The following is a 23,150-nucleotide window of genomic DNA, read 5'->3' as shown; positions in this document are numbered from 1 at the left end:
GATAAAATTGTTATAGGTAAAAGTGAAATAGCTATCAGTGAAATTGTGATTTAAATGTAAAATAAAATACTGCAATTATCTAATCTCCAATAATGATAAACATAAAAGGGAAAACTGATAGCACCTTTGGTGCATGTACAGCACCTAATGCATCAGAACTTTGGGCAGTGCTGAAATTCAGACAGTGGTAATGATGAGATGAAAGATTTTTGAGAAATCTACTTGAACTTAGTTTTGATTTTGAGCAATCTGCTTGAACTTGGTTTTGATATTGCCAGACCTGTAGAGAATTAATGCAAACTCTTCTACTTTGGAATATCTTGTTATTAGTTATGATATTGCAGGGCTTTGCACTGTTAGAAATTATTAGTGGACAGGAAAGTGAGAATACAAAAGTAAACTTTTAAGTATTGCGTATCTTGCTGATATTTGTGTGTATTTTGGTTAAGGTTGTACGTCTTGCCTACCAAGGCTCTCACTCCTCAAGAGAAATTACTGAGTCCTCTGCAGTGGTGCAGGCGTGTTCTGGATCATCCAAGTCCTGAGATAGAGGCTGCAAAACGTTCCCTATGCTTTAGATTGGAACAAGGTAATCTTATTCTTTGAATTTCTTTACTAGTAAGTTGCATTTTTCGCCTGGCATTTCACTTGTGTTTGATGTTTTTCACAATTTATCAAGCTTTACCAGTGCAGACGTGCAGTTTTTCCCTATATATGCAAGTCTTCCTCCATGACATAAATACTAACAATTGTTTTATTTTTTTTTCTAATACTGCATTTTTTTTAAAGTGTTCTCCTCCTTTGTTACCCTTTTCTTCCCCTGAATAACTCATGTCTTTTAAACTTGGCAGTTTTAATCCATTGCTTAAAATAGTGGATCTCTTGGCAAGAAATCTTTGATGCTAACTTTACTATTGGTATCTCTATTGGGATTTGGAAAACTGCTTTTGGTTTTTTATAAAGTCAAAATTATCACGGTGCTGTAAATTTTTAAAGGCATATTTGTCCACATCTAATGTAGTATGAGGACTTTGCTAAGTACAGGACAGACCAAGAAGAGCTGTAACTTGACTGCTAGCAGTGCTTTGATGGGCTCTGGGTAGTCTCAAGTGCTTCAATCAACCTGATGGCGGCTTGGTGCCAGTGAACTTGGAGAGTTATATCTGGGTGTGATGAATTTTGTTCTAAATAAGTATCAACTAGCATTATTTTTACTTTTTTACTATCTAGGATCCCATTAAGACTGTAATAAGTGTTGTTGAGGAAAGTGATTAAGGTAGGATATTATCTTAATGTTTATAACTCACTAGGAAAGAAGCAGCAAATGAACAACATGGGAAGAAGAAGGAAATAAAGCTAATGACAGTGTGAACATATGGTTGTATAAGCTAGCTACAGCTGTCACTGAGAGAGATTGAACATGTTCCTATATGCTTTGGAGGATATGGGTAGCTGTGGATTAGGCTTATCCAAAATCGAGCATTTAACTGAAGCAGTCTCTGAAGGCATCTGTCTCTTTGCATTGACTATAAAAGATCCTACAGTGATTAATGATTATTGTCCTAGCAATATGCAGTACGCAGTTGAGCTCATTTGCCTGAAGTTAGGTGGGACAAACTGTGGTTCCTGTGTTGGTCATCATCACAGCTTTGGGATGGAATTTGGCTCGTGAGTTCAGGTGTCTGTAGTGTAAGCTGGGTGTCTGTGCTTGACAGTCTATGGGAGTGCTGTCCATGGAGTTAGAGGAACCTGGGGAGCTGCTCAGGTGGTGAGGTGTAAGTGTTGCCCTTAGGATGAAGTCAATAGCTCTCTTGAGTCCACTGACAGTAATGGGTGCTTGGCACTCAATTCCCATCTGGTCACCTGAAGGTACATCTGTGTGGCATAGGGCATCCCAGTCTGGAGCTGAATACCAGCGTAGAAACTCCATTTAGATTGCCCCACACAGGCATCTAGTGCTATCTGAGATGGCCTTGTTTACCCTGGCTGACATCCAGTCAGGATGGATACAGACCTTACATAGGTCCTGTGCCTTATCTGCCATTCCTTTGATGATACCTTGGCCTTCTGGAGGGCTCTCAGATGGGCCAGCATATCTAGGTACGGGCAACTGAATCAAGTCCATAATGTGAGTGTAGAAACAAGCAAGAGGAGTGTGTGACCTATATAACTTACAAGGTGTTATTTAAATTTAGTAGGCAATAAAGACATTAGAAAGGCAAATTTATTATTTCAAATGAAAATCACTCTGGTTATCAGTTCAGTCTCTCTCTGTGCAGAAGTTACAGCAAGTGACATATGTCACAGGGTTCTGTGGACAATGTGTTGCTTTGGTTTGTATGTTCTAATCATGGTGATGGGTTTCATGGACTCTATAGAAAGTTTCGGAGAAATTATCTGCCAGGTATAAAATCCATTATGGGAGCAGTATGTTCAAAGAGGGAACATGGACTCATGTTTCTTCTTCAGCAATACTATGCTAAAACTGTTTTAATTAATAATTCAGTTAGACGTGATTAACTCTCAAATGTCTAAAGATTTTCTTTATCACCTATAACTTTACAAATAGTATGTAATAAGCAAATGTCATATTTCTTACCCTAACTTTGTAGAAGTTGGTTTCACAATATTTATCTCTTCCTCAGTCTTGAAACCAGATGTGAGATTTTTTTTTTGTAATCTCTTCTGTAATTCTTTTGTAATTCATTTGTAAAAAAGAATCTAATAATTCTTTTTTAAAGTACAACAAACTTTCTGTAATCTGACTTTCCTGGGTTTTGTTCTGCAGTCCACTCTATCAGTAAGTATATGTGTATCAATACATATACATCATTTTAGCATAATTTTAAAAGTGACTCAGTAAGAATGGCATTCTTCTGGTACTAAAGTTTAAAACTTTGTGCTTTTAAGTGGAACAGCATTCTCCCCCTTTAGCCTAGAATGAAAAGGCATTCTAGAGGGATTTTGAAATGCAGTCGTGCCTTTTATGTTTGGCAATGAATCAATGGCAACACTGATGTACTTGAGAATTATTAAGTGTGTAGTCAAAAAACATTTATAATGTACCAATCCATGATTTCTGAAATGGCTTATAGGTTGAATTCACTTAGTAATTTTGTCCATGGTGCATTAGCCAAAAATTAATCCAGTTTAGACAGCTATAGCTCTTTAGGCACTGTAGTGTGCACAGAAATAAAAAGCAGTAAAAATTGATTTTTGTCTGCATGGTCAGCATATCTGAATGAGTGCACGCAGAGAGAAGAGCTGTGAGCTGAAAGAAGTAAATTTTGTCTGGCTGTTTTTCTGAGTTTTAACTAATTCTTCTCTTCTGTGATTTTTAAATCTGTGCTTATTTATTCCTGCTCGTGTAATTTTTCTTATTACATCATATCCTTATTAACATAAAAGTATTCAGTTGTCTGAAATATCAGCGTTAGGATAGCTCATAACAAGGCTAAAGGTCTTGTCAGAGACTACTGCCCAAGCCATCCTATGGCGATGAAATAATACAATGACTACTTGGTCTTTCAGATTGGAGAGTCACTCAGATGATGCTAGTTTGCTTTTCACCTTGTTGTGCTCACCAGCCTGTTCTTCTCTAGTGAAAATGTCTCTTTTAAGTATTTCATGATGGAAGTAAGGTTTCATCTAGGCATAAATCTTTAAGGGTATAAGCACAACGGTGGTCTCCAGCAGGTGGTTCTTCTGTGAACCACTGTGAGAACTTGGATAAGCTTCAAAACGTTCCTCTGGTCCACCAATAAGTAGGTAAAGCTTTTATGTTTATAACGAACTAGGCTTATTACAAGCCCTGTTTCTGTGGATTAAGCACACCAGCTTTAAGAAGGATGTAAGTTAAATGTAAACACCTATGATAAGATCTTTGCTTGGAATTGTTCCTGTTTTCCATGAGCAATTACAGAGTTGAGGTAATATTTGTTTGTGTTTTGGTTTTTTGTTTTGTTTTTTTACCTCTGTGACCTGACCTGGATCACTTCTTTCTTTTTGTTCTTCTACAATAATCTTTTCTTTGAAACCTTTCTGGTTTGGTGCTGTGGTTTTTTCTTTTTTTTACAGCAGTTTTCTATCTACTGTAGGGTCAGTTCCCTGTCCATTTGTTTTTCAATATTGCTGTCTATTTTATATCTTTAGATTAATTCAAATCAACATCACAGTCTTAATGGTGTGGTGGAGCTGCTTCTGTATTTTCTTGCTAATTCTTGGAGATGTTGGGACATGTCAGTATTAAGCCCAGTGACCAGAGAGCGATGCAATGCGTAAACTTCCTAGCTGGTGCCAATGGGTATAACTCCTCTGAAATCAGTGAGATAGTGTTGACTGACACCCTGGCTGAAGATACCCCATATAGCTTCTATTCTGTAAAATCCTCTGGAGGAGGTGGGTTGATAACTGAGGAGTTAAGAGGCTTAGCAAGGAGTCAGGTCTGTAGGAGCTCAGCTTTTATGCAGGGCTTCAAAGCGTATCGCATCCAATTCAGCCTTCCAGACAGAACACTCCTCTTTCTTGGAGAATATGGAGTGTTGGCTAGATTCAGAGTTTGGCTTAGATGAATTCTTATTCAGAAATGCTGCTTCAGGTGTTTAAAAAGAGTAGGCAACAAAAATCTGCAGGTTTTGCAATTGGCTGCAGTAATTTACACTTTGGAGATAAAACTCTGCTTCGTTCCTTAAAATGAGTCATGTGCTTCAGGATGAATGCTCTGTGGATAATAAGGTGTGAAACAAATCTATTGTAGTTTCTCTCCAGTTACTTATGGTTTTACAAAACCCAAGAACCTCAACAGTTAAATTTTAACCTTTATTATGCTGGATCCCCAGGTCACATGTCAATTAAGTTTGATGTCTAAACATATACCCAGAAGAAAAATGGGGGAAGGGTGAGGGGGGGCAGAAAAATGATTTAATTTGATAGTACAATATTCTATTTACCTGTACAAAAAACCCCTTATGGCTGATAAGGCCCCTGGCAGCAGGTTTTACCTGTATATGAAACAAGTTGCTTACACGAAGAGGCCAGGTTCTGTCCCTAATTCTCTTCCCCTTCCAAAGGTTTAATAGTGAAGTAATTTAGTTTGAAGTCTTTAAGATATAAAATACATTTCATCAACTGTTAAAAAATGCTGTCATATGGAACTTTTATACTGTAGTCTGTTGACAGCAGAAGCAAACAGAAAATACAGTAAATGGATGGAAGCTTTTATCTTGAATGCTTGAGAAGGATCCAGTGCTGCACCAAGTACAGGGTGGGATCTTTTTATTATTCTAAAATAGATTTAAGTTTATTTGCTGTCCATTGATGCATCAGTGATGTAAGTTATAGAACTGAGGACTAGGTTAATAACATTTAATTCAGATTTTTCATCTTTATTTTTCATATGTAATGGAGATTAAAGTTTTATGTAAAATGCTTTTAGGGTAGCAAATGATAATGTGCCGAAGCTTGCAGATGATTGGATTGTGTTGCTATCATAAAAAATAAAATTTCTAAAGCTCTAGAAGGAATGAAAGAAGTGGCATGACTGATTTGGTTCCTTTCTGTATATGTTTCTGAAAATAAAAGGTGATGAGCAGCTGTAACTTATGTCAGCATCTGAGCACCTTTGAAGGAATGTGGCAGCTCATAGGCCAGGATGCATAGCAGTCCTCTGCTGCAGTACAAGCTTAGTGCTCAGAGCACACATATACATGCACAGGAGTTATTTTCTGTTAAATTTCATTCATTTGAAGTAACCTGTTGTAACAGCTGCATAATTCCAAGCAGTTCTTCCAGGTTTTGCAAATGCCAGTATCACTGGATTTTCTAACACAGCTGCTGAGGATGACTTGTATATTTCAACTGTGAAAAACTTGGGTTTGATATTCTATCTAGAAGCTTGTACTTGCATTTCAAACAGCATAGTTCTCTCTAGCACTGTGACATTTCTACTCTGCAAGTAAACTTCAAGATAGAAGTGTTTGGTTGAAAACCCTTATGGCAGTAAAAGCACAGAAGATCAGACACTTCACTTTTTATTCATTTCATAGATCTCTCTTGACTTTTTAATATAACTCTTAGATATTACTTCTAATTTTTATTAAATTATAAATACTATTTAAGAATTTAATTTCATATTTGGAGATTGATTGTTGTGCAGCTCATAATTAAATATTTTCTTCTGGTTACAAGAAGATGCTGAATTCTAAAGTCTATGTAAAGGTTGGTAGAGAGGTGGTGTTGGATCTTACCTTCACTGAGAAGATACCCATCCTGTTTTAGAATATGTTCTATTAATCCACACTAGCTACTGAGCTGGGATTATCAGATCATCATGAGTGGTTAAACAGCTAGAGACACTGTCAAATTTTAGGTGAGAATTTCCGTAGGCTTGTTTAAAAAAAAGAATAACATGCTTGCAATATGGGCTCAAAGTCTGTAATGCAGCGTATGTCTAAAAGCAATAGAAGTGGCATCAACTACTACTATAACCCTGACATCAACCCAATGTAACCCTGAGAGTTACACTAAAAATACAGGCATAATTAGTGTTATTCAGCAGAGTACTAATCCCTGATTTTGTTTCCAAAATATGCAACTACTTTTCTGGATAGAAATTAAAAGGAAACTTAGGTTTTATAAATGGACCTTGGACCATTTGATAGCTCATCCTCTGAAGATAATTTTTCTATGGAAAAGAGGGTCTTTTCAAAACTGGGCTATTCTTGAAGCTCTCATTTCATTTTGCTCCTGATAGTCTGTGTCTTGCTTGTTGTTTGCAAGTCCCCAGATTATTGTTACAGGTTTTGTTTTTACATTCTGACTTTCTTTCGCTGCCCATTTTTGATGTCCACAGAAAACTGGGAATAACATTTCAGAATGCAGACAAACTTCTTTACTGAAGTATTATGTTTTTCTGTATTTTCATTTTCAGGGAGCACTTTGGTTCTTGTCTTCATAACACTGCATCTTTTGGGAAACTTTTGTTCAGACAAATTTTGTTATGCCATAACCCCTAAGCATCTTTTGGTTGGTTACTTCTGGAATATAATCCATAGTCCTGTAAATATACCATACAATCTTTCTCCTTGGCATTTTACCTCACATTTTAATATATTAGAAAGAAGTTGATTATCTGCCCTTGCTTTACCAAGTGTTCCACATCCAGTTTATCTCTGTTCCTATTTTGTGGAAATGCAACATTTACACCAGTAATTTGCTTTTACCTAGGGATTGTGCAAAAGTTCTTGTAATACAATAAAACTTTTTTACTTTATCTGATAATTAAATGTAGTCAGTAAACTCTAATCTGAATACTGATTAATCTGTGAGGCCTCTAATCTGTGAGGTCTGGGCATTCACAGATTTTCTTGACCTTTTTTATATTGAAAGACAGGATAAATCAGTATAAATGCTGGAGATACAGGAGTTTATAAAAATCAATTCCTAAATCCTTTATATAATTTCCTCTCATGAACCTCCCTTAAAATAGGATTTTCTTAATTTTACTTCTAGATGGGATATATTTGTTAAATTTATAAATACAGAAAATGTTTTCTTGTAGAATATTCACTTTTTGTGGGGGGTTACTAAGCTGTTCTTAAAGTCTTTGAATGTGGCTTGATCAAATGCTGTAATTGAATACTTAGTTAAAAGCTTCACTCTTCAGAGAAGACTGAGGGAGAGAAGTAGTGTAAGTCTGCCTGCAAAACTAAAAAATTCTTTTCTCTGCAAAAAAGCAGAAACCTAGGTAATTCTTGTTTTAAAAAGCATTTGCAGCAATTTAAAGATTACATTTTTACTAACTTGAAGGAATCTTAAGAAAATAAATCACAAAATAGACTTCAACATGTTTTTGAATATATTATTTTAGAATTGAAGTGTTTGGCTACAAGATGTTCCAGAAAACTAATATGGGGTAACAATTTATTTTAAAGTTACATTGAACGGATAGCTTATACATGATTTATTTATTTATTGGTTTATTTTATTGTGTTACCACAATTAAAAAGTTAAATAAACCAAGACACAAGAGATACTGGATCATGTTCACTGGTGAATTTGGACCACCCTTACCACTTCTGCAATGTTAAGTACCTGAAAGCTGATTCTATCAATCTAGCTGAGCTGAGATTGTACCCACCTTGTAAAACCGGAGAAATCTGTAAGATGACACTGTTTTGGGATCCTTTTTCTTGAAAGCAGAAGCATGGAAGTACACCTGATGGCTGAACATACTCAGTCCTGTATGCCCCAGTGCTGCAGAGGGGCATTGCAAATACATTCCAACTCGGAACAATAAGTTTTCCCACCTTTGGAAAGGAAACTGGCTTCCTTTTGTATTCCCTTGTTTTCATTATGTAGTACTGATGTTGATCTTGCTACTGTGCTATATTAATTTAAGGTGAGATTACTTGTACCTTGAAGTGTACATTTCTAAAGTGGTGGCACATAAAGGTAAAGGTGTCAGACTTTGAAGATGTCTTCGTGTAGTCAGATAAATTCTACTGGCTGAGCTGTATCCTCTGCCACATAGGAGAGAAGATCAGTTAATTTCTCTTCTCAGTTACTTTTTTCTGCAGCTGCTGTAAGACAAATTGTTTCTAAGTATGCTAAGCATTAATAACTAGAAGGCTCTGGTACTAAAAGTTAATTTAATCTAACATTAGTAATTAAAGTTAGACACCTAGAAAAACAACTAGTTGTCCATTGACTCTGAAGAAGCCACAGGGCAATTCATCCAACCTGTCTTGCTCCATTGTTGTTGTTGTCTGAACTTAGTCTGGAGATACTAATTACTCTCCACTAATTAGAAAAATAATTTGGGTAGTACATAACATTGGAAGGAATTAGATGACAGTATTCCTTTATACTTTTAACAAGTCTTGGATACTCTCTGCATCTTGCAAGAATAGCTCTGATACCTTTTTTTTGTTGTTGTTGTTTATTCAGAGGTGGTTTCTCATTTTCTCCTGTTTCTTCAGTCATGGCACTTAAAACCTTGCTTGTAATGATTTGCTTAGTTGCCTAAGTTCATTCTCCAAATGGGGATGTACAAGACACTTGGGTAGGGCTTTTTTGGTGTTTTCACATACTGGTAGCTGAATTGAATCTTTCTGTGGTAGCTGGAAACAACAACATTGTGCCAGAGTCCCTATGCTGGTGAAATACTTGGTGTAAATACTATACTATGTGTCTGCTAGTCTTAAATAAGATACATGGGGTATTGCTCTGTGTTGCATCTGAATCACAGAGGAAAATCTGGGTAATTGAATCTCCCCTGGAAATATTTGTGTGTGTGTGTCTCAGTTACCAGAGCCAGACATGGAACTGTTCCTGTTGTATCTGACTCTAAATGCCTTGTCCTTGGGTCTCAGGTATTTATTATGTGAATTCATAGAACATGGTATGGCCCAGTTTTATTCCATGTCATTTTAGGCGTGTGTCTGGTATATCTAATTTAATAGCACAGTTACTTTGTCCATGATTCATTTATCTTAAGAAAGTGTAATTTGACATGCTCTTGGGTCCTTGAGATATCCAGATGGGACATATGAGTATGTACAATAACCTCGCTCATCTAAACCAGCTGGAGCACCTCAGATATCATTACATTCTGATTTTAGACAATTGGATCATGCTCCTTCTGTTTTGTGCTGAAGGGTGGGCTCTGCTCCAGACTGCAGGTATTTAAATGAAGCTGTCTAAACATATGAGGTATGTTTAGAGTGGCCAAATCTAGTGGACTTCAAGACACAAGGGAGAGCAACAATCCATTTCTCCAGAGCTGAAGTTGTTGGAGTCTCAGACCCAGGAGATTCCTCCTTTCTGGCCCACTAGATGTGATGCTGCTGCAGTTCCCTGTTCCCAGGTCCAGCCCGTTGTACGTGCACACTCCATTTAAGTATCTTGGGTACCTGCCCATGCCTACAGCCCCTCCAGTCTTGGGCCCCAGACCCCCACTATCTGCTAGCTGACTCCTAGCGTTGTCCCTGAGGTCTCCTGCCCCCAAAGCTCTGGTCCTGTTCGTTGGCTAGTCTGAAATGATGTTTATTGGCATCTCACATGCATACTCATATGGACCTCTGTTATCTGGCCTAGAGTTAAAGTCCCTGCAGGGTCAAGCCTGTAGCCCTGTAGTTGCTCAATAGCAGGTTCCCAGAGCTCGTGTCCTGCTCACTGGCTAGTGTGGTTTGTAGTTTGCTGTAATCTCTCTCACATGCGTGTGCATTTGCACACTTGCATGTGGCACAGGGACCACCCTTTCTGCAGAAAAATAGTTAGGAGAAATGTTCATTAAGAAGTAGAAAGAGACTGATCAGGTGCAGGGCTGGCTCACACCGGTGGCCTGACCAGCAATGTGTTTGCACATGGCTGGCTCCTCATTCTCCCTTCTCTCATTGCTGATGCCCATTCATCATGATCTCTCACTTTCTTTGCCCTTGTGTCTTTCTGAATAAGCAACCTGTCCTTAATTTGTTTTCCCTATTGGTCCCAGTTTTGCTACATTTGTACTCAGTTTTGGTATTTCTGGTCCTGTTACTTAGGTAATCTCTACCTCACATGATGTCACAGGGGGGGTTACCAAGACACTGCTGGAATTATAGCCAACAGAAAGACAGGACTAGGTGTTTACACGTGGCTCTGATGCCTTTGAAATGTCCTGACCAATTGTCGAAATGGCACAAGGTGCCTATGTGTAGGCTGCTGAGTTGAGCTGTAGATCACCATTGCGTGCAATCAGAGCTTAGATGCAAGACTTACTTGTGGACATTGTAGATACTCAGAGGAAAAGTCTGTGGTATAGCGATGAATGCCTGAAACAATCCTGTGAGAGAAAGTTGGTTTCTTTTTCTCCTTAGAAATGTATGTGTTAGTGTGTTAAATTTTGTAATAAACATTGTTTTTATTGCTAATGAAATTAATTTCTTTAATACATGTATTAATATTGCAGATGACTTTAACAGATAACCTATTAATTTGATGGAAGTACTTCAAGAGTTTTGAAAGGAAAATTTATATTTCTTTCCTAATTAATTCTGGATGTAGCTTCAGGCTATGGCTTTAAAATTATTAGCATGTTGGCATATGGCTCTCGAGGTTTTTCATGCGTCAGACAGCAATATGTATTCATTATTTTGTCTTTTCCATTTAGAATTGCGTATGATGAAATTCAGTATGTGCATTATATTGATGCTATCATGTCATTGAAAAGTTATCAGCACATAAGAAAAGTCGTGCGAGAGAACTTGCACTTGCATATTTTTAGCATGTGAACAGACTTTAAGTAGCATTAACTGCTTGCCACTTCTTTTAAAATCACTTGAAAGCCGTGTAAAGATTTGTGTCAGAAATGAAAGCTAGCTGTTAGGACAAGGAGCTGTTGTTTGTTTTATGCTTCAGGAGTGGCTCATATAATGTCACTTCCAGTTTCATTGGGTTCAAGGTACTACCACAGTATAGCATTAGTAAAAGAGTAGGATTGAGCATTAAGTCTTAAGAATTAGCATCTGACTGGTAGCTTTTTTAAAAAAAAAATATTTTTGAGTTATTTGGCACTTGATGTATTTGTGGTTTTTGGCTGTGGGCAGTTTTTTCTTCATAACATGTCTTAAGTCTGTTACGGGTGCAGGGAAGGATTTTATGGCCTGCGGTTGTGTGGGTGATAGCAGCTTGGTCATCTGTTCTGTTGTTGCCTGCAAATACAGAGGACAGGGCTCAGCATCCTAACACCTTAAGATACTTTCTTCCTGTAAGTCCAGCATGTCCTTCAAGTAGCTCTGTGAAACACTAGCAAACCTTCTCAATGTTCTTTGTTCCTCCTTCTCAACCCATAGAAAAGTCAGGGGAGAGAGCGATTTGTAGGCCAGCATGAAATAGGACAAGATGTAGTGATGGAGGCAATCACTGCTTCAACCTGTTCTTCTGTGGTGTCACCAGTTTTCTTTTTTGTCATTTCTGCTTCATGTGTCGTAGTCATATAGCCAATGTTGAGTGCCTCATACTTATTTCTTAATGTCTTTTGAAACACAGGGTGTGAAATACTTCACTGTAGTCACGAATGGATCTTTAGTTATAAATAAAAAAAAAATCATTTTGTAAATAGTCACATATGTTCTTGTTGTCTTGGACTCAGTCCAAAAAACCATTTTGATATTTTTTTGACCTGTGTGGGTACTGATAAATCTAACATATTTGGAAGAAACAAATTTCTTTTAAGGAGTAGCTTGAATCTCAAACTTCGTCCAAGCCTGTTTCTGCTTACTGTGGATGTGACTAGTTTTGATGGTGAAGATGCTTAAAAGATACTGTAAAGTGCCTTTTATTCTGAGAAGTAAGACGTGGGCAGAAGGATATTGCAGCAGTGTTAATTGTGTTGATGGTGCTTCTGCAACTTCTGTACTTTGACTTTTGTGCCATTCTCATGTTTTCCCTGTTGTACTCTTGGTTGATAATGCTGTACTCCTCTCTTATCTGTCATCTTGCACCTATGTTCCTTATTTGCAAGTAGTAAGGATTACCTGTCTGTTAAATGTTTGTGCAGTTCTCACTGTGGTGTAGCTACCTCTGGGAGGTACTCGCAAGGCCAAGTTTACTTAGGGAGTCTCTCTCGAGATGTCTGAAATCACCCTCGAGGAGCTTAAATTTAGGAATGTGCTCTGAGTTAGTGCCAGCAGAAATCAGTCTTTTTCTAAGGAGTCTGAAGAGACTAGCCTCTCCAGGCTAAAAATTGTTGTTGCAGAAGCCCTGACCCATATGACAGTAATGGTAATGATATCTGTATCAAATATCTGTATGTCATTTTACCCATTTTTCTCAAAATAACGATCTGGTTAGTGCTTCTTAATGTGACTTCAGGTTTGTGTTGAACCTTAATTCTACATAAGGATATGTATTCTGAATACTTTATTATACTTAGCAGTAACTTAAACCTCTATTAGAACTTTTCTTAATCCTAAACTTTTGTGACATTTTCCCCAGTTCAGCATTTTAGAAGTATGAAAAACCTATTTTACAGTATCTTTTATTTTTGAAGTGTTCTGTATCTTTTCTCTGCTTTGTGTAATAGTGTTAACACTTTCTCGTAATAAGCACTTAACGGTGATGCCTGCTATATTTATCCAAAAAGCCACAGGGGTCCTGGAGGGTAGTGCTGCTTTTGACCTCAATTTCAGACTAACTTTTAGCTGTTCCAGTCTGATTCAATATAGGCAGAGGTATAATTGTGCAAAGAAAAAGGAATGTGGCATCTTGGAACAGGGTGTCAGAGTCAGAAGCTGTAGACAGAAGTTCCCTTGCAATATCCACTTGCCAGATGTTTAACCTGTAAATGAAGATGGCAAGTAGATACAGTTGTAGTGAAAGCTATAATGTGTTAAAGGGAGTTTTTTGGATGTAGGGTAAATTTGGGACTAACTGGTAAGGTGAGGAAAAAACCCCAGTTTAGGGTTAACATTTGAATTACTTAATCTTTTTCACATTATGATAAATGATCAAGAAAGTGATATCCCAGCAGACACTTATATTTGGATTCCAGCTGGTATGTAATTATTATCCTACACTGTTAAGAGAAGGAAGGGAAATTGTCCTTCTAGGAGTCTGTTATTTACAGAACAGGTTCCTTACCTGTTATGCTTACCTCTATTGCAGATGGCAATGTACAAAAGAAAAAAAAGAATATGTATGCTATCAGAAATTTTAAACTTGGGAAGCATAATTAGCTATATTTTTCCTACAGTCACCTGTTCTCCTGAGTAAAAAAAAAAATACATCTTGGATTTGAATTGTTGCTAGCATATCTGTTTAGCAGTATAGTACATGTCCACTTAGGAGAACTGTTGTATGTCCTGTGTGGAAATGAAGTTCTCTTATTAACTGGAGCAAAACCTACCTTCTCTGAAGTAGTGCACTTACCACTAGATAATAGTTAGTCTTTTTTTTTGTTTGTTTTACCTCTCGTCCAATGAATAGACTACAGGAACAGGACATCTTAAGCGTTAGAATGTGAGATCACCTTGTATAGTAGCTGAACTCTGATCTGAGGGAGGAGTTGAAGTAATACCTGTTCTTTAAATCAAGCAGAGGAGGGTTAAGTGGCCTTGCTCCTCATCCTAGAGGAATCCCCTAAGTGTGGACTTAGAGTGAAAGGGCAAAGGCAGCCTTCATTTTCCTCCATTTTGCGAATGGCAGCCGAGCCCTTCTTGAAATCTATATGAAAAAAATCTAGTTTTGTCCCTAAAATAATTCTTTCAACATTTATTTAAAAAAAAAAAAAAAATTACACTGTGGTTGAATATTTGCCCTAATTATTACATGTTTGTGAAGAGTTTTAATTTATGTGGTTTTTTGTTTGTTTTTTTTTTTTTTCCTGGAATGTCACTGTTACTACTGTCTCCTGCAGTCTTGTATTCAGCTCCTGAGACCAAAGCTACAGAAAGGAAGCCTGTTGGGCAGAGTTCTGTGGGACTGCTGTGATTGCAGTGACTCAGCTTCTGTACTGAATGCACAGGAAGATAAATACAATGACACTGACTATCTTAGACCTACTAGTACAAAGACTCAAAGACTAAAGAGATCACAAAGCAGCTGTTGTTCTCTAAGGGATGAAAACAACGTTTGCAAAAGCGTAGATGCACTGTGTTGGGTTTTAAAACTGCTTTTGGCTGTTTGAACTGGAGACATCTAATGTACATTTGCAAGAGATTAGGGAGATACATTTCTAAACAAAGAAGCCCTGTTAGGTTAACTGGTTTAAAACAGGCCTCCTTCTCAGACTGAAGTTAAGAAAATGCATGAGACTTCTACTTTTTTGCTGTGTAGAAAGCAGCTTGCTGACGATAAAAGCTTCTTATGTTCTTAGTAGCCTTAAAGGGTGCACTTGTATACAGAACATATACAGGCACACGGAAGAGCTCACCCCTCCTTGTTGTGTTACCAAAACATAAGTGAACCCTAAGAGGTGATCCTGTCAATGCATGCAACCTGTCTACACCATACAGAGGCACATCAAACAGCCTAGCTCCTATATGCCACATGGATGATATACATCAGTATAGCTGTCAGTTGGATCCAACTTGAATGAATGTCGTGATACTCTTTGTATTTCAATTTTCAGGTCACATCTTCTCTAGCTATCTTATATGTTTCTGTGTGTTAAACATGCTGTAAGTGCTTTCAAGATAAGGTTCATACTACCTTGTTTAAGCCTTCTCAAATTTCAGGCTTGAAATCAGAGACTAGTTGAAAAAGAGAGACATCTTCAGAGCATGAGATCTGTCTTCCTCCAGTGACAGAGAGGGATAGAGAGGAGCACAGTTAGTTTGGTAGGACTGGAGGTCAAATTTGAACATTGAAAATTATTTGAGGTGAATAGAGACCACAGAGTTTATTAAAGACAGAGGATGTGCTGCATTTCGCAAAATATTCTTCCTCTGCCTCTCCCCTTCTGTATGGCAAAAATTCAGATTGGCTTCTGTATCATAGCTTTTGTAAGAATTTTTAGTTGTCAAACAAAATTAATTTGCAGCCTTTACTTATGCTGTGGTAAACTGGAATTAATTCTGTTGGAAGCTGGCCTTCCACCACTGTAAAATTAGCCTGAGACAAGAATCAAGTGATGTGTCTTCAGTCTTATGGTGGGAAGGGAGGTAACTAAATAAATAGTATTTGTAATTACATCTCATGTGTTAGAAGTAGTAGAAAAGTTACAGTAGTAGAAAATAAATAGTATTTGTAATTACATCTCATGTATTAGATAGAAGTAGTAGAAAAGTTACAGTAGTAGCATTGTAGTAGCAAAAAGACCATGTTGATCCAAAACCTATTGAAATCACTGAAAGTCTTTAACTGACTTTATTGTGGTTTCTGCATTGTCCTTATGTTAGCTCCTTAAGATATTTTGCCTAATAATTGTATGCTTTTTGGGGTGCATGTCAAATGGCTTTGAGAGGAGTCTTCTGCTTTGTATTTGAGGTTAAAAATATGATAAGCTTCAGTATTTATTGGTTCCCACATGCTTGAAAATACAGTAAGTTCATGCTCTTGATTTGGCTGGCAGTGATCAATGCAAAACTGCTTAAAATCTGGAGCTTGATTCCCTGTAGTCAGAGCTTTTGCTTGAGGAGGACTTTGCAAAGCTTGCCTAGATGCCATAGGGTTCTTCTGATGCACATTAGAGCTACACATGGTATTCTTGCTGTGGTACAGGCGTTGGGAAGGTCAGGTCTGTGCTGGAGACCTGAATGCAGCATAGTTCTGTTCATCAAAAATTTGAAAAGACTGCTTTGGCAGAAGTCCCTGGTATATCCATGCTTGTTCTGGAAAGTTTTCCTTGTATATACAAGGAAAAGTATAAAGAAGTTATATCAAATAACTTCTTTAGTTCATGGCAATTTTTGTAGAGTGTTGATATAAGGAACAAATTTCCTCGGTATATGACTAATTTACAGGTCCTACTATACTGTATTGGCAAAATACCCCTGCACCAACAGGCTTACTTGGTCTTTAAGTAATTCAAAGAATTGAGTGGATGTGTGGAATAGACTGGTTTGGGAAAACAAGTATCTTTTAGCTGCAAGAGGGATGCCCTAGAAAATCATAATTATCATAAGTACTAGTTCAAGGAATAATCTGACAGAGAACTGTCCAAAAATTAATTTACCTTTAGCAGCTTTTACTGCAAATGAAAAAGATTGTCACTGCACCTACATGACATGTACAAGGGTGGATGCATCTCCCGTGTGAATAGGGGGTGTGAAATGGCTTCGCCTTCCCCTTGGATATGGAGGCAAACTCCACACGTAAGGGTAGTCCCCTGGGACAGAGCTGTGTGGCTGGGGAGGAGAAGGATCTATAGCAAGAGTTGCACACACAGTGTATGTACCAGATGGATTACTAGCTTGAAAGCCTACTCCTGAATAATAGATAACCATGTCCAAAGGAGTTGCAGGCCAGATTTTTCTTAAGTCAACTTTGCCACCAGATACTTTTTAGGATGATTAAGTGCTCACTGAAGTGCACAGATTTATGATCATGGGCCCATCTTATAAGCAAACCACTGCCCCAACATGCATTATTAAGCTTATATATGATAGTAGGTTTCTTTCTTCATTGATCCAGAATCTGAGCTAGTGAGGGTGGTGAGTTAAAGGGTTCAGCATGGCCCAGGGGACATGCCCAGGAAGGCTTGTAGAGCTCCCCAGCTCCTTTCTGTAAAGTGGTTTGTAGAGTCTTTCAAAATAGAAGCTCTGGTAACTACTCTCCAGCTCAAAGTGGAATGACCCATCGTTGTGATTTGTTACTGGCACAGCAAGTGCTACTTCTGAGGCACAAGGAATTTCTGCCTCCTTGCCTGGTTAAGGCAGTATAATTAGCATTTTTGTTGGATATCTTGATTAGATTATCTGCCTGGCTTTAGACATCAAGCTTGCTTTGTTTCTTTACAGCAGACCTGAAAATTTGTGATATAATGACACATTTTATACATAAATAGGAAATAATTAACTGTGTATGTTCTGGTCATCACTCTGTAGCTGTATATAACCTTTGCACAGGGACAGCTGTAAAATACAAACCCTACAAATAACCTGATTTCAGGTGGGGTTGCCAAGACTGCACCCCCCTCCCCCCCCACCCCCATGAGCATATGTTGTTGACCCCATTACAGTTAAAGGCACCTCTCTGAGAGATGAGGACAGTATGGCAGTTTGGAGTCAGAGAAAACAGATTTATGTCCTCCTTCTACTTTTGATAATGCCACGCTCCACAAAACTATGGTGTTAGTAACCTAGCACAGTAGCTATCAAACTGCTGGTCACCAGCACTTCGCTGTGTGAAAGCTGCATCCTGGGCAAGCACCTCAATGAGGATGCTGTGAGTGTTGAATTATGGAGACTGTGGAGTTGGCTCCTGCAGCTGCATACGTCTCACTGCTGCTTCTCTGCAGATGCTGCCTTGACTTCTGCAGACCTGGAGAGAATGTCATACTGATCTGCAGAACACATGTCCACTGGATTGAAAAGGTGTGCGCTATATGACAGACAAAGGTTGCGAGGGCTTTGCAAACAGTAGGCAGTAAAGAGATGTCCTGAGACCCAGGCATGCTATTTCTCAGATCTGGGAGATGCTTCAGACCTGAGAGCCAGCATTTAAAGAAAAAGACAAAAATATGGTTTTCCATTCAAAATTCAGTTGGTTTTTACTATTTGTGGGATATTGTGGCAAACAGTGCATTTAAACCAGTGCTGAGTGATTGCAAAATATGCTTCCCACAGTACTCTGTGGGATTTTGCTGTATCATGCTGTCACTAAAATACAGGCAAAGCAGTTACCAGAGGTAGTTAATTAAAGAAGGAAAATAAGGTTGGGATGAGTTTCACAATGCTTATGCAATGAGGATGAGAGTTCAGATTTTGCTTATGATGATGGAAGAGAATGAGTGTCTCTTTCACAACAGTAAGGTTAATGTGTGTGTAATCAATGATAGACCTGCATTTTGCAAAGGAAAATGTAAACTATTTAAGAAATTGTGCCAGTCAAAATGTTTTCCCTTTGGATTAACAGGCAGTGAGTAGTATGTGATTCATGCTGATCATGACGCTCAGACGATGTTGAAGTGGTGTGTGAGTCATGACTTCTGACACAGCTCTGCTTAAATGTAATGCTTTTCCATGCTGTAGACTACAATAGCAATGTCTGTGTGAAGACACCTGTTTCACATTAGAGGAGTGAAGCCACTGGTTGTGAGTTAGTATGGTGTGGAGCTTACTGCAAGGTTATTTAAACCATTTGAGGCCCAATTAGTTATACTTACCAGGCTGCATGCAGGTAGCTGCTAGTGAAGCTGTGCTGATTGTGGAAGCAATGCTGTTTTCTTGCCATAGTTCTACCTTTCTCCAGGTAGATGCACCAGCCCTCCATAGAGCCTCTTCAGGGTTCTTGAACACTCTGCTCTGCTGTATGGTATAAACAAACGTAAAAGTCTCTTGTGGATCCACTAAATTTGGAATAAGGTGGTCTTAAGTGCTGTGGTTGAGTCTTCCTCTCATCCCTTTACACAGGAATTGTAGAATGGTTTGGGTTGGAAGGAACCTTTAAAGGTCATGTAGTCCAACCCCCCTGCAGTGAGCAGAGACATCTTCAACTAGATCAGGTTGTTCACAGCCCCGTCCAGCCTGACCTTGGATGTTTCCAGGGATGGGGCTTCTACCACCTCTCTGGGCAACCTGTTCCAGTGTTTCACCACCACCATCATAAAAAATTTCTTCCTGCTATATAGTCTAAATCTACCTTCTTTTAGTTTAAAACCATTATCCCTTGTCCTATCGCTAGACACCCTGCTAAAAAGTTTGTCCTCATCTTTCTTATGGGCCCCCTTTGAGTATTGAAAGGCCACAATAAGGTCTCCCTGGAGCCTTCTTTTCTCCAGGCTGAACAACTCCAACTCTCTCAGCCTTTTTTCATAGGAGAGGTGTTGTTCCGTCCCTCTGATCATTGTTGTGGCCGTCCTCTGGACCTGATCCAGCAGGTCCATGTCTGTCTTCTGCTGAGGACTCCAGAGCTGGACACAGTACTTCAGGTGAGAAATCAGCAGAATGGAGTAGAGGGCTAGAATCGCCTCCCTCGACCTGCTGGCCACACTTCTTTTGTGTAACCCGCTTTCTCTTTCCAGGGTTATATGTCCTGTTCTAACTTCATTTGTGCCTACAGAGGTTGCTTCCCCTTCAGACTGACTAGCTGAGACGATTAGATGGTGGTTTCCTTGCCCGTTTCAGTCAGTACATGCTGGATGAGCTTAACCAGAGACCTGATAGTTTACAGCCAGAACAGGTGAAGGCAGGAGGTCTGTCCATCTGGCATGGCAGGAGTTGGAGGAAGATGCTTCTGTGGCCTTATGTGCATTGTCTGCACATCATGATGGTAGATTTTTACCCTTTGAGTGACATTGTAAGGTAATTACCCTTTTGTTCCCTTTTTTGTTGCCAATTGGAGGCTTTGTTGGCTTTGGCAGCCCCACCTTCCTGCTGCTGTTTTCTGCTTCTCCATCTCCCTTAAATGCCCTGGTATAACTGAGTTCCATCCTCCTGGTGAAGGGGATTGATACTCTTCCTTGTTTAAAAGACATAAATTAACAAAAAGATCTTTTTAATACAGATTGGATAATTGATCTGATGTAGTGTGAAGTCTTGCAAGGACGGTTGTACTTGCTGGTGCAGTGTACTGGTACAGCTGTGAGTATGGCATGGGGAGGGCTGGGTTAAAGCATTAACCTGTAGGAAGGTAGCAAGGGTTCCCCTTTCAGCTGGAACTGCTGCTGAGAACGATGTTCATCAACTTCTAACTGGATATCTGCAGCTGTTTCAGTAGGATGGCTGCAAGCATTGCAGTGCTCTAGCGCTGCAAAAGTTGTTTTTTTTCAATTCCTTAGAACAGGGGAAAATTGAAGACAGTCTCTGAAATCTATTTTTAAGCTCTGTTTATTGTTTCCTGTAATGAATGTTGTCAGAGTGAATTTTCTTTGAATATATGCAGAGATCTGTATCTAAACCAGGCACAGCTTGTGTCCTTTTAAAGGGGAGGTGAAGTGAATCGTGCCCTGTCCTTTCTCTTTGGAGTATATTGCATCCCACTGACTAGGTCAGCCTTCAAGGTCTATACATGAGCACCTTTATTGTGTCTCTGTGACACAGGAGCCTGCATCTGATAGCACCATAAATAGATACTGGAAGAGAGTGAGAACATGGGGAAACAGCATACATGCCTGCCATGACACCCTCCCAGGTGTATTTCCAGTTCAGAGGCTGAACCAGATGTGAACTCTGATTTAGATGGGATTTACTAACCTTTGGTGGATTCTTCTTCTGTGAATTTTGTGTGGTATCCTCACATAAATTTTTGTATTCACCATGTCCTTTGGGGGAATTCCTTGTTTTTGAAGGCTCCTAATTCCTTATTTGAAGGATCCTAAAATTCAGTGGGGTAAACACTCTCCTTAATGAATGAAATGCTGATAGTTTGGCAGAAGAATCTAGGGCTATATATTTTGTTCCAGGTTACCTTATATAGTAATACACGAGAATGAGTCTTCTGCTCAGAAAAGGTGTATCTTCTCTCAAACCAGATGAAATGTGAGCACTTGTATGCTCATGAGTTCTTGTTAGGAATATGCCAAACAGAATGAAAATGCATCAGACTGACAGTTTATATAAAATGGCAGTTGCTGAATATGGGAGCTGGGGAAGGAACAGATATTTGGGCTGTAGGTCATGCCTAGGGTGCAATGCCCTAGCATAATATTTGTCCAGTTTCTCAAGGAAGGGATGCTGGGAAGCCAAGTTTAGCTCTTACCTCTGCTCTGAAAATTTGCTTTTGGACAATGTGGGAAGAGTTGTGCACACAGACTGAAAATGAATGCTGAGACAATTAAATTTTTCACAAAGTCTCTGTGCTTGTCTGTTTATGTAGCTGTTCAGTAAAAAGTTTGCCTTAAAAAAAAAAGGCAAGTTAAACAAAACCAAAACAACACAGAAACCCCAAAGCACATAGCTAAGGCACAGTATCCATTTTTGTAAGATTAGCTTATACCTCTCAATTCCATTTCCTATCTAGTCTTTTGAATACTTGGATGTCATAAAATAATTTTTATGACAAAGTTGGGTCAGAGGATGGTGGTTAGTGTCTCTCTGCCCTTCAGCACACTGCAGTTGGAAAGCAGCGTTGTCATTTTTCCACTATGTAACGTGGCCAAAGACAATTTTCAGGTCAGCCTTTCACTGAATTATGTTGAAATAGAGTAGTTGTGCGTCTGTTTTGAAGAAGATATAAATCTTCCCTGCTCACACTGATAGGTTATCATTGGCACAGCTGGAATATGCCTGACAAAGAGAACCATTCCCGAATCTTTCTTAGATTTACGTTTTTTCACCAATTGCAGTATTCCCAGACATCACTGCTGATTGCACTGCTTTGTTGTGCTAGCTGAAAGTCCTAGAAACTACTGCAATTTAGATAGGCTTTCTGATTGTACCTTTAAAAAAAGGTCTGTGCTATTTTTGCTGGGGCAGCTCCTGAGGTATATGAATTGTTGCAGTTCTATATACCCAGCATTTGTATACCAGTGCATACCAACTGAACTTCTTTCTCATTCTACACTAATACTAGATCCTTTTATATCATTTTTCAAAAAGGACTTGCTATATGTGAATGAATTGGGAAACAAACCTTTTCAGGTACTCCCAGTTCTCACAGACTCTTAAAACTAACAATATTTTTCAGATTTCCTAGGCTTAGAGTGGGCAATCTTTATTAATTTTCTCAGCTCCTCCGGATCTATCACTGTGTGTCCAAACTATAACAACAGTTGTTTTCATTAGACATTTGAAGCTGAGCTTGATTGCTCTTTATTATTTTAAAGTGGCACAAGTATTTATTCTTTTTTTACTGTACATGGCAATCCTGTATATTGACTAGTAAAACTGCTGTGAAAACTTAGAATTTTGTAGCAAAATGACATTATTGCGAAAGAACCAAATTAGGACATTTCATTGTTACATAGTTTCTCAGTAGCTTGAGAAGCCATAGGATTTAGTGTAGAAAACCAAAACCAAAGAAAAATGTTGGCATATATACTTGTTCAGTTGTTGTAGGGTAATTACGGAAGTTCAAGGGTAAGGATGTTCTCTAAACTGTATTTCAGAGACCCCTGTTTATTGACTGTTGAAAGGAGTCCCCTTGTGCAGGCTACACTTAGGAGTTTTCTCTGTTACCTTTGCAGCTGGAGAAGAGGAGGTGATTTGCCTTTCTTGACTAGGAAATCAAGGGACAGAAACAGCAAACAAGCCCCAAGAGCATTTTGTGAGCTGGATATGACAGTGCAGGGAAATGGTTTCAGGCAATAACAGATTCAATGTGCATTAAACATAAAGTGTAGTTCTGTGCTGATCGTAAAATTTCTACGACTAGCTGGATGGCTGAGGGAGCTACAGCTGTGGTTAGGAGAATGTACATGCTGAACAAGCTCTTGAGATGACCGTGGCTGATGGCTGTGGGGGACTGGAATGAGGAGAGATGACTGGCCATGGCTGATGGCTGTGGGGGACTGTAATGAGGAGTGTGCTACTTGAAAAGTCGATATGGTCACTATACAATAGTATTCAGCA

The 23,150-nt window shown here is 38.7% G+C and overlaps 1 protein-coding gene across 2 annotated transcripts in view; it reads left to right on the top strand.

The window, feature by feature from the left end:
- The first annotated feature begins 452 nt into the window (after positions 1-452).
- SLAIN1 (SLAIN motif family member 1) overlaps positions 453-23,150 on the top strand; it is a 52,231-nt gene continuing 29,533 nt past the window's right edge. The window contains exon 1 of one of the 2 annotated variants that reach the window (XM_010176742.1): positions 453-589. The gene's annotated coding sequence lies outside the window, so the exon portion shown is untranslated. The remainder of the gene's footprint in view (positions 590-23,150) is intronic. The other variant, XM_010176741.1, reaches the window with a different exon arrangement.

Source organism: Antrostomus carolinensis, unplaced genomic scaffold (assembly GCF_000700745.2).
Source record: "Antrostomus carolinensis isolate BGI_N321 unplaced genomic scaffold, ASM70074v2 scaffold4441, whole genome shotgun sequence".
Taxonomy (NCBI): domain Eukaryota; kingdom Metazoa; phylum Chordata; class Aves; order Caprimulgiformes; family Caprimulgidae; genus Antrostomus; species Antrostomus carolinensis.
Note: the sequence above shows the minus strand (reverse complement) of the source record. Positions and strands in the feature narration are given on the sequence as shown.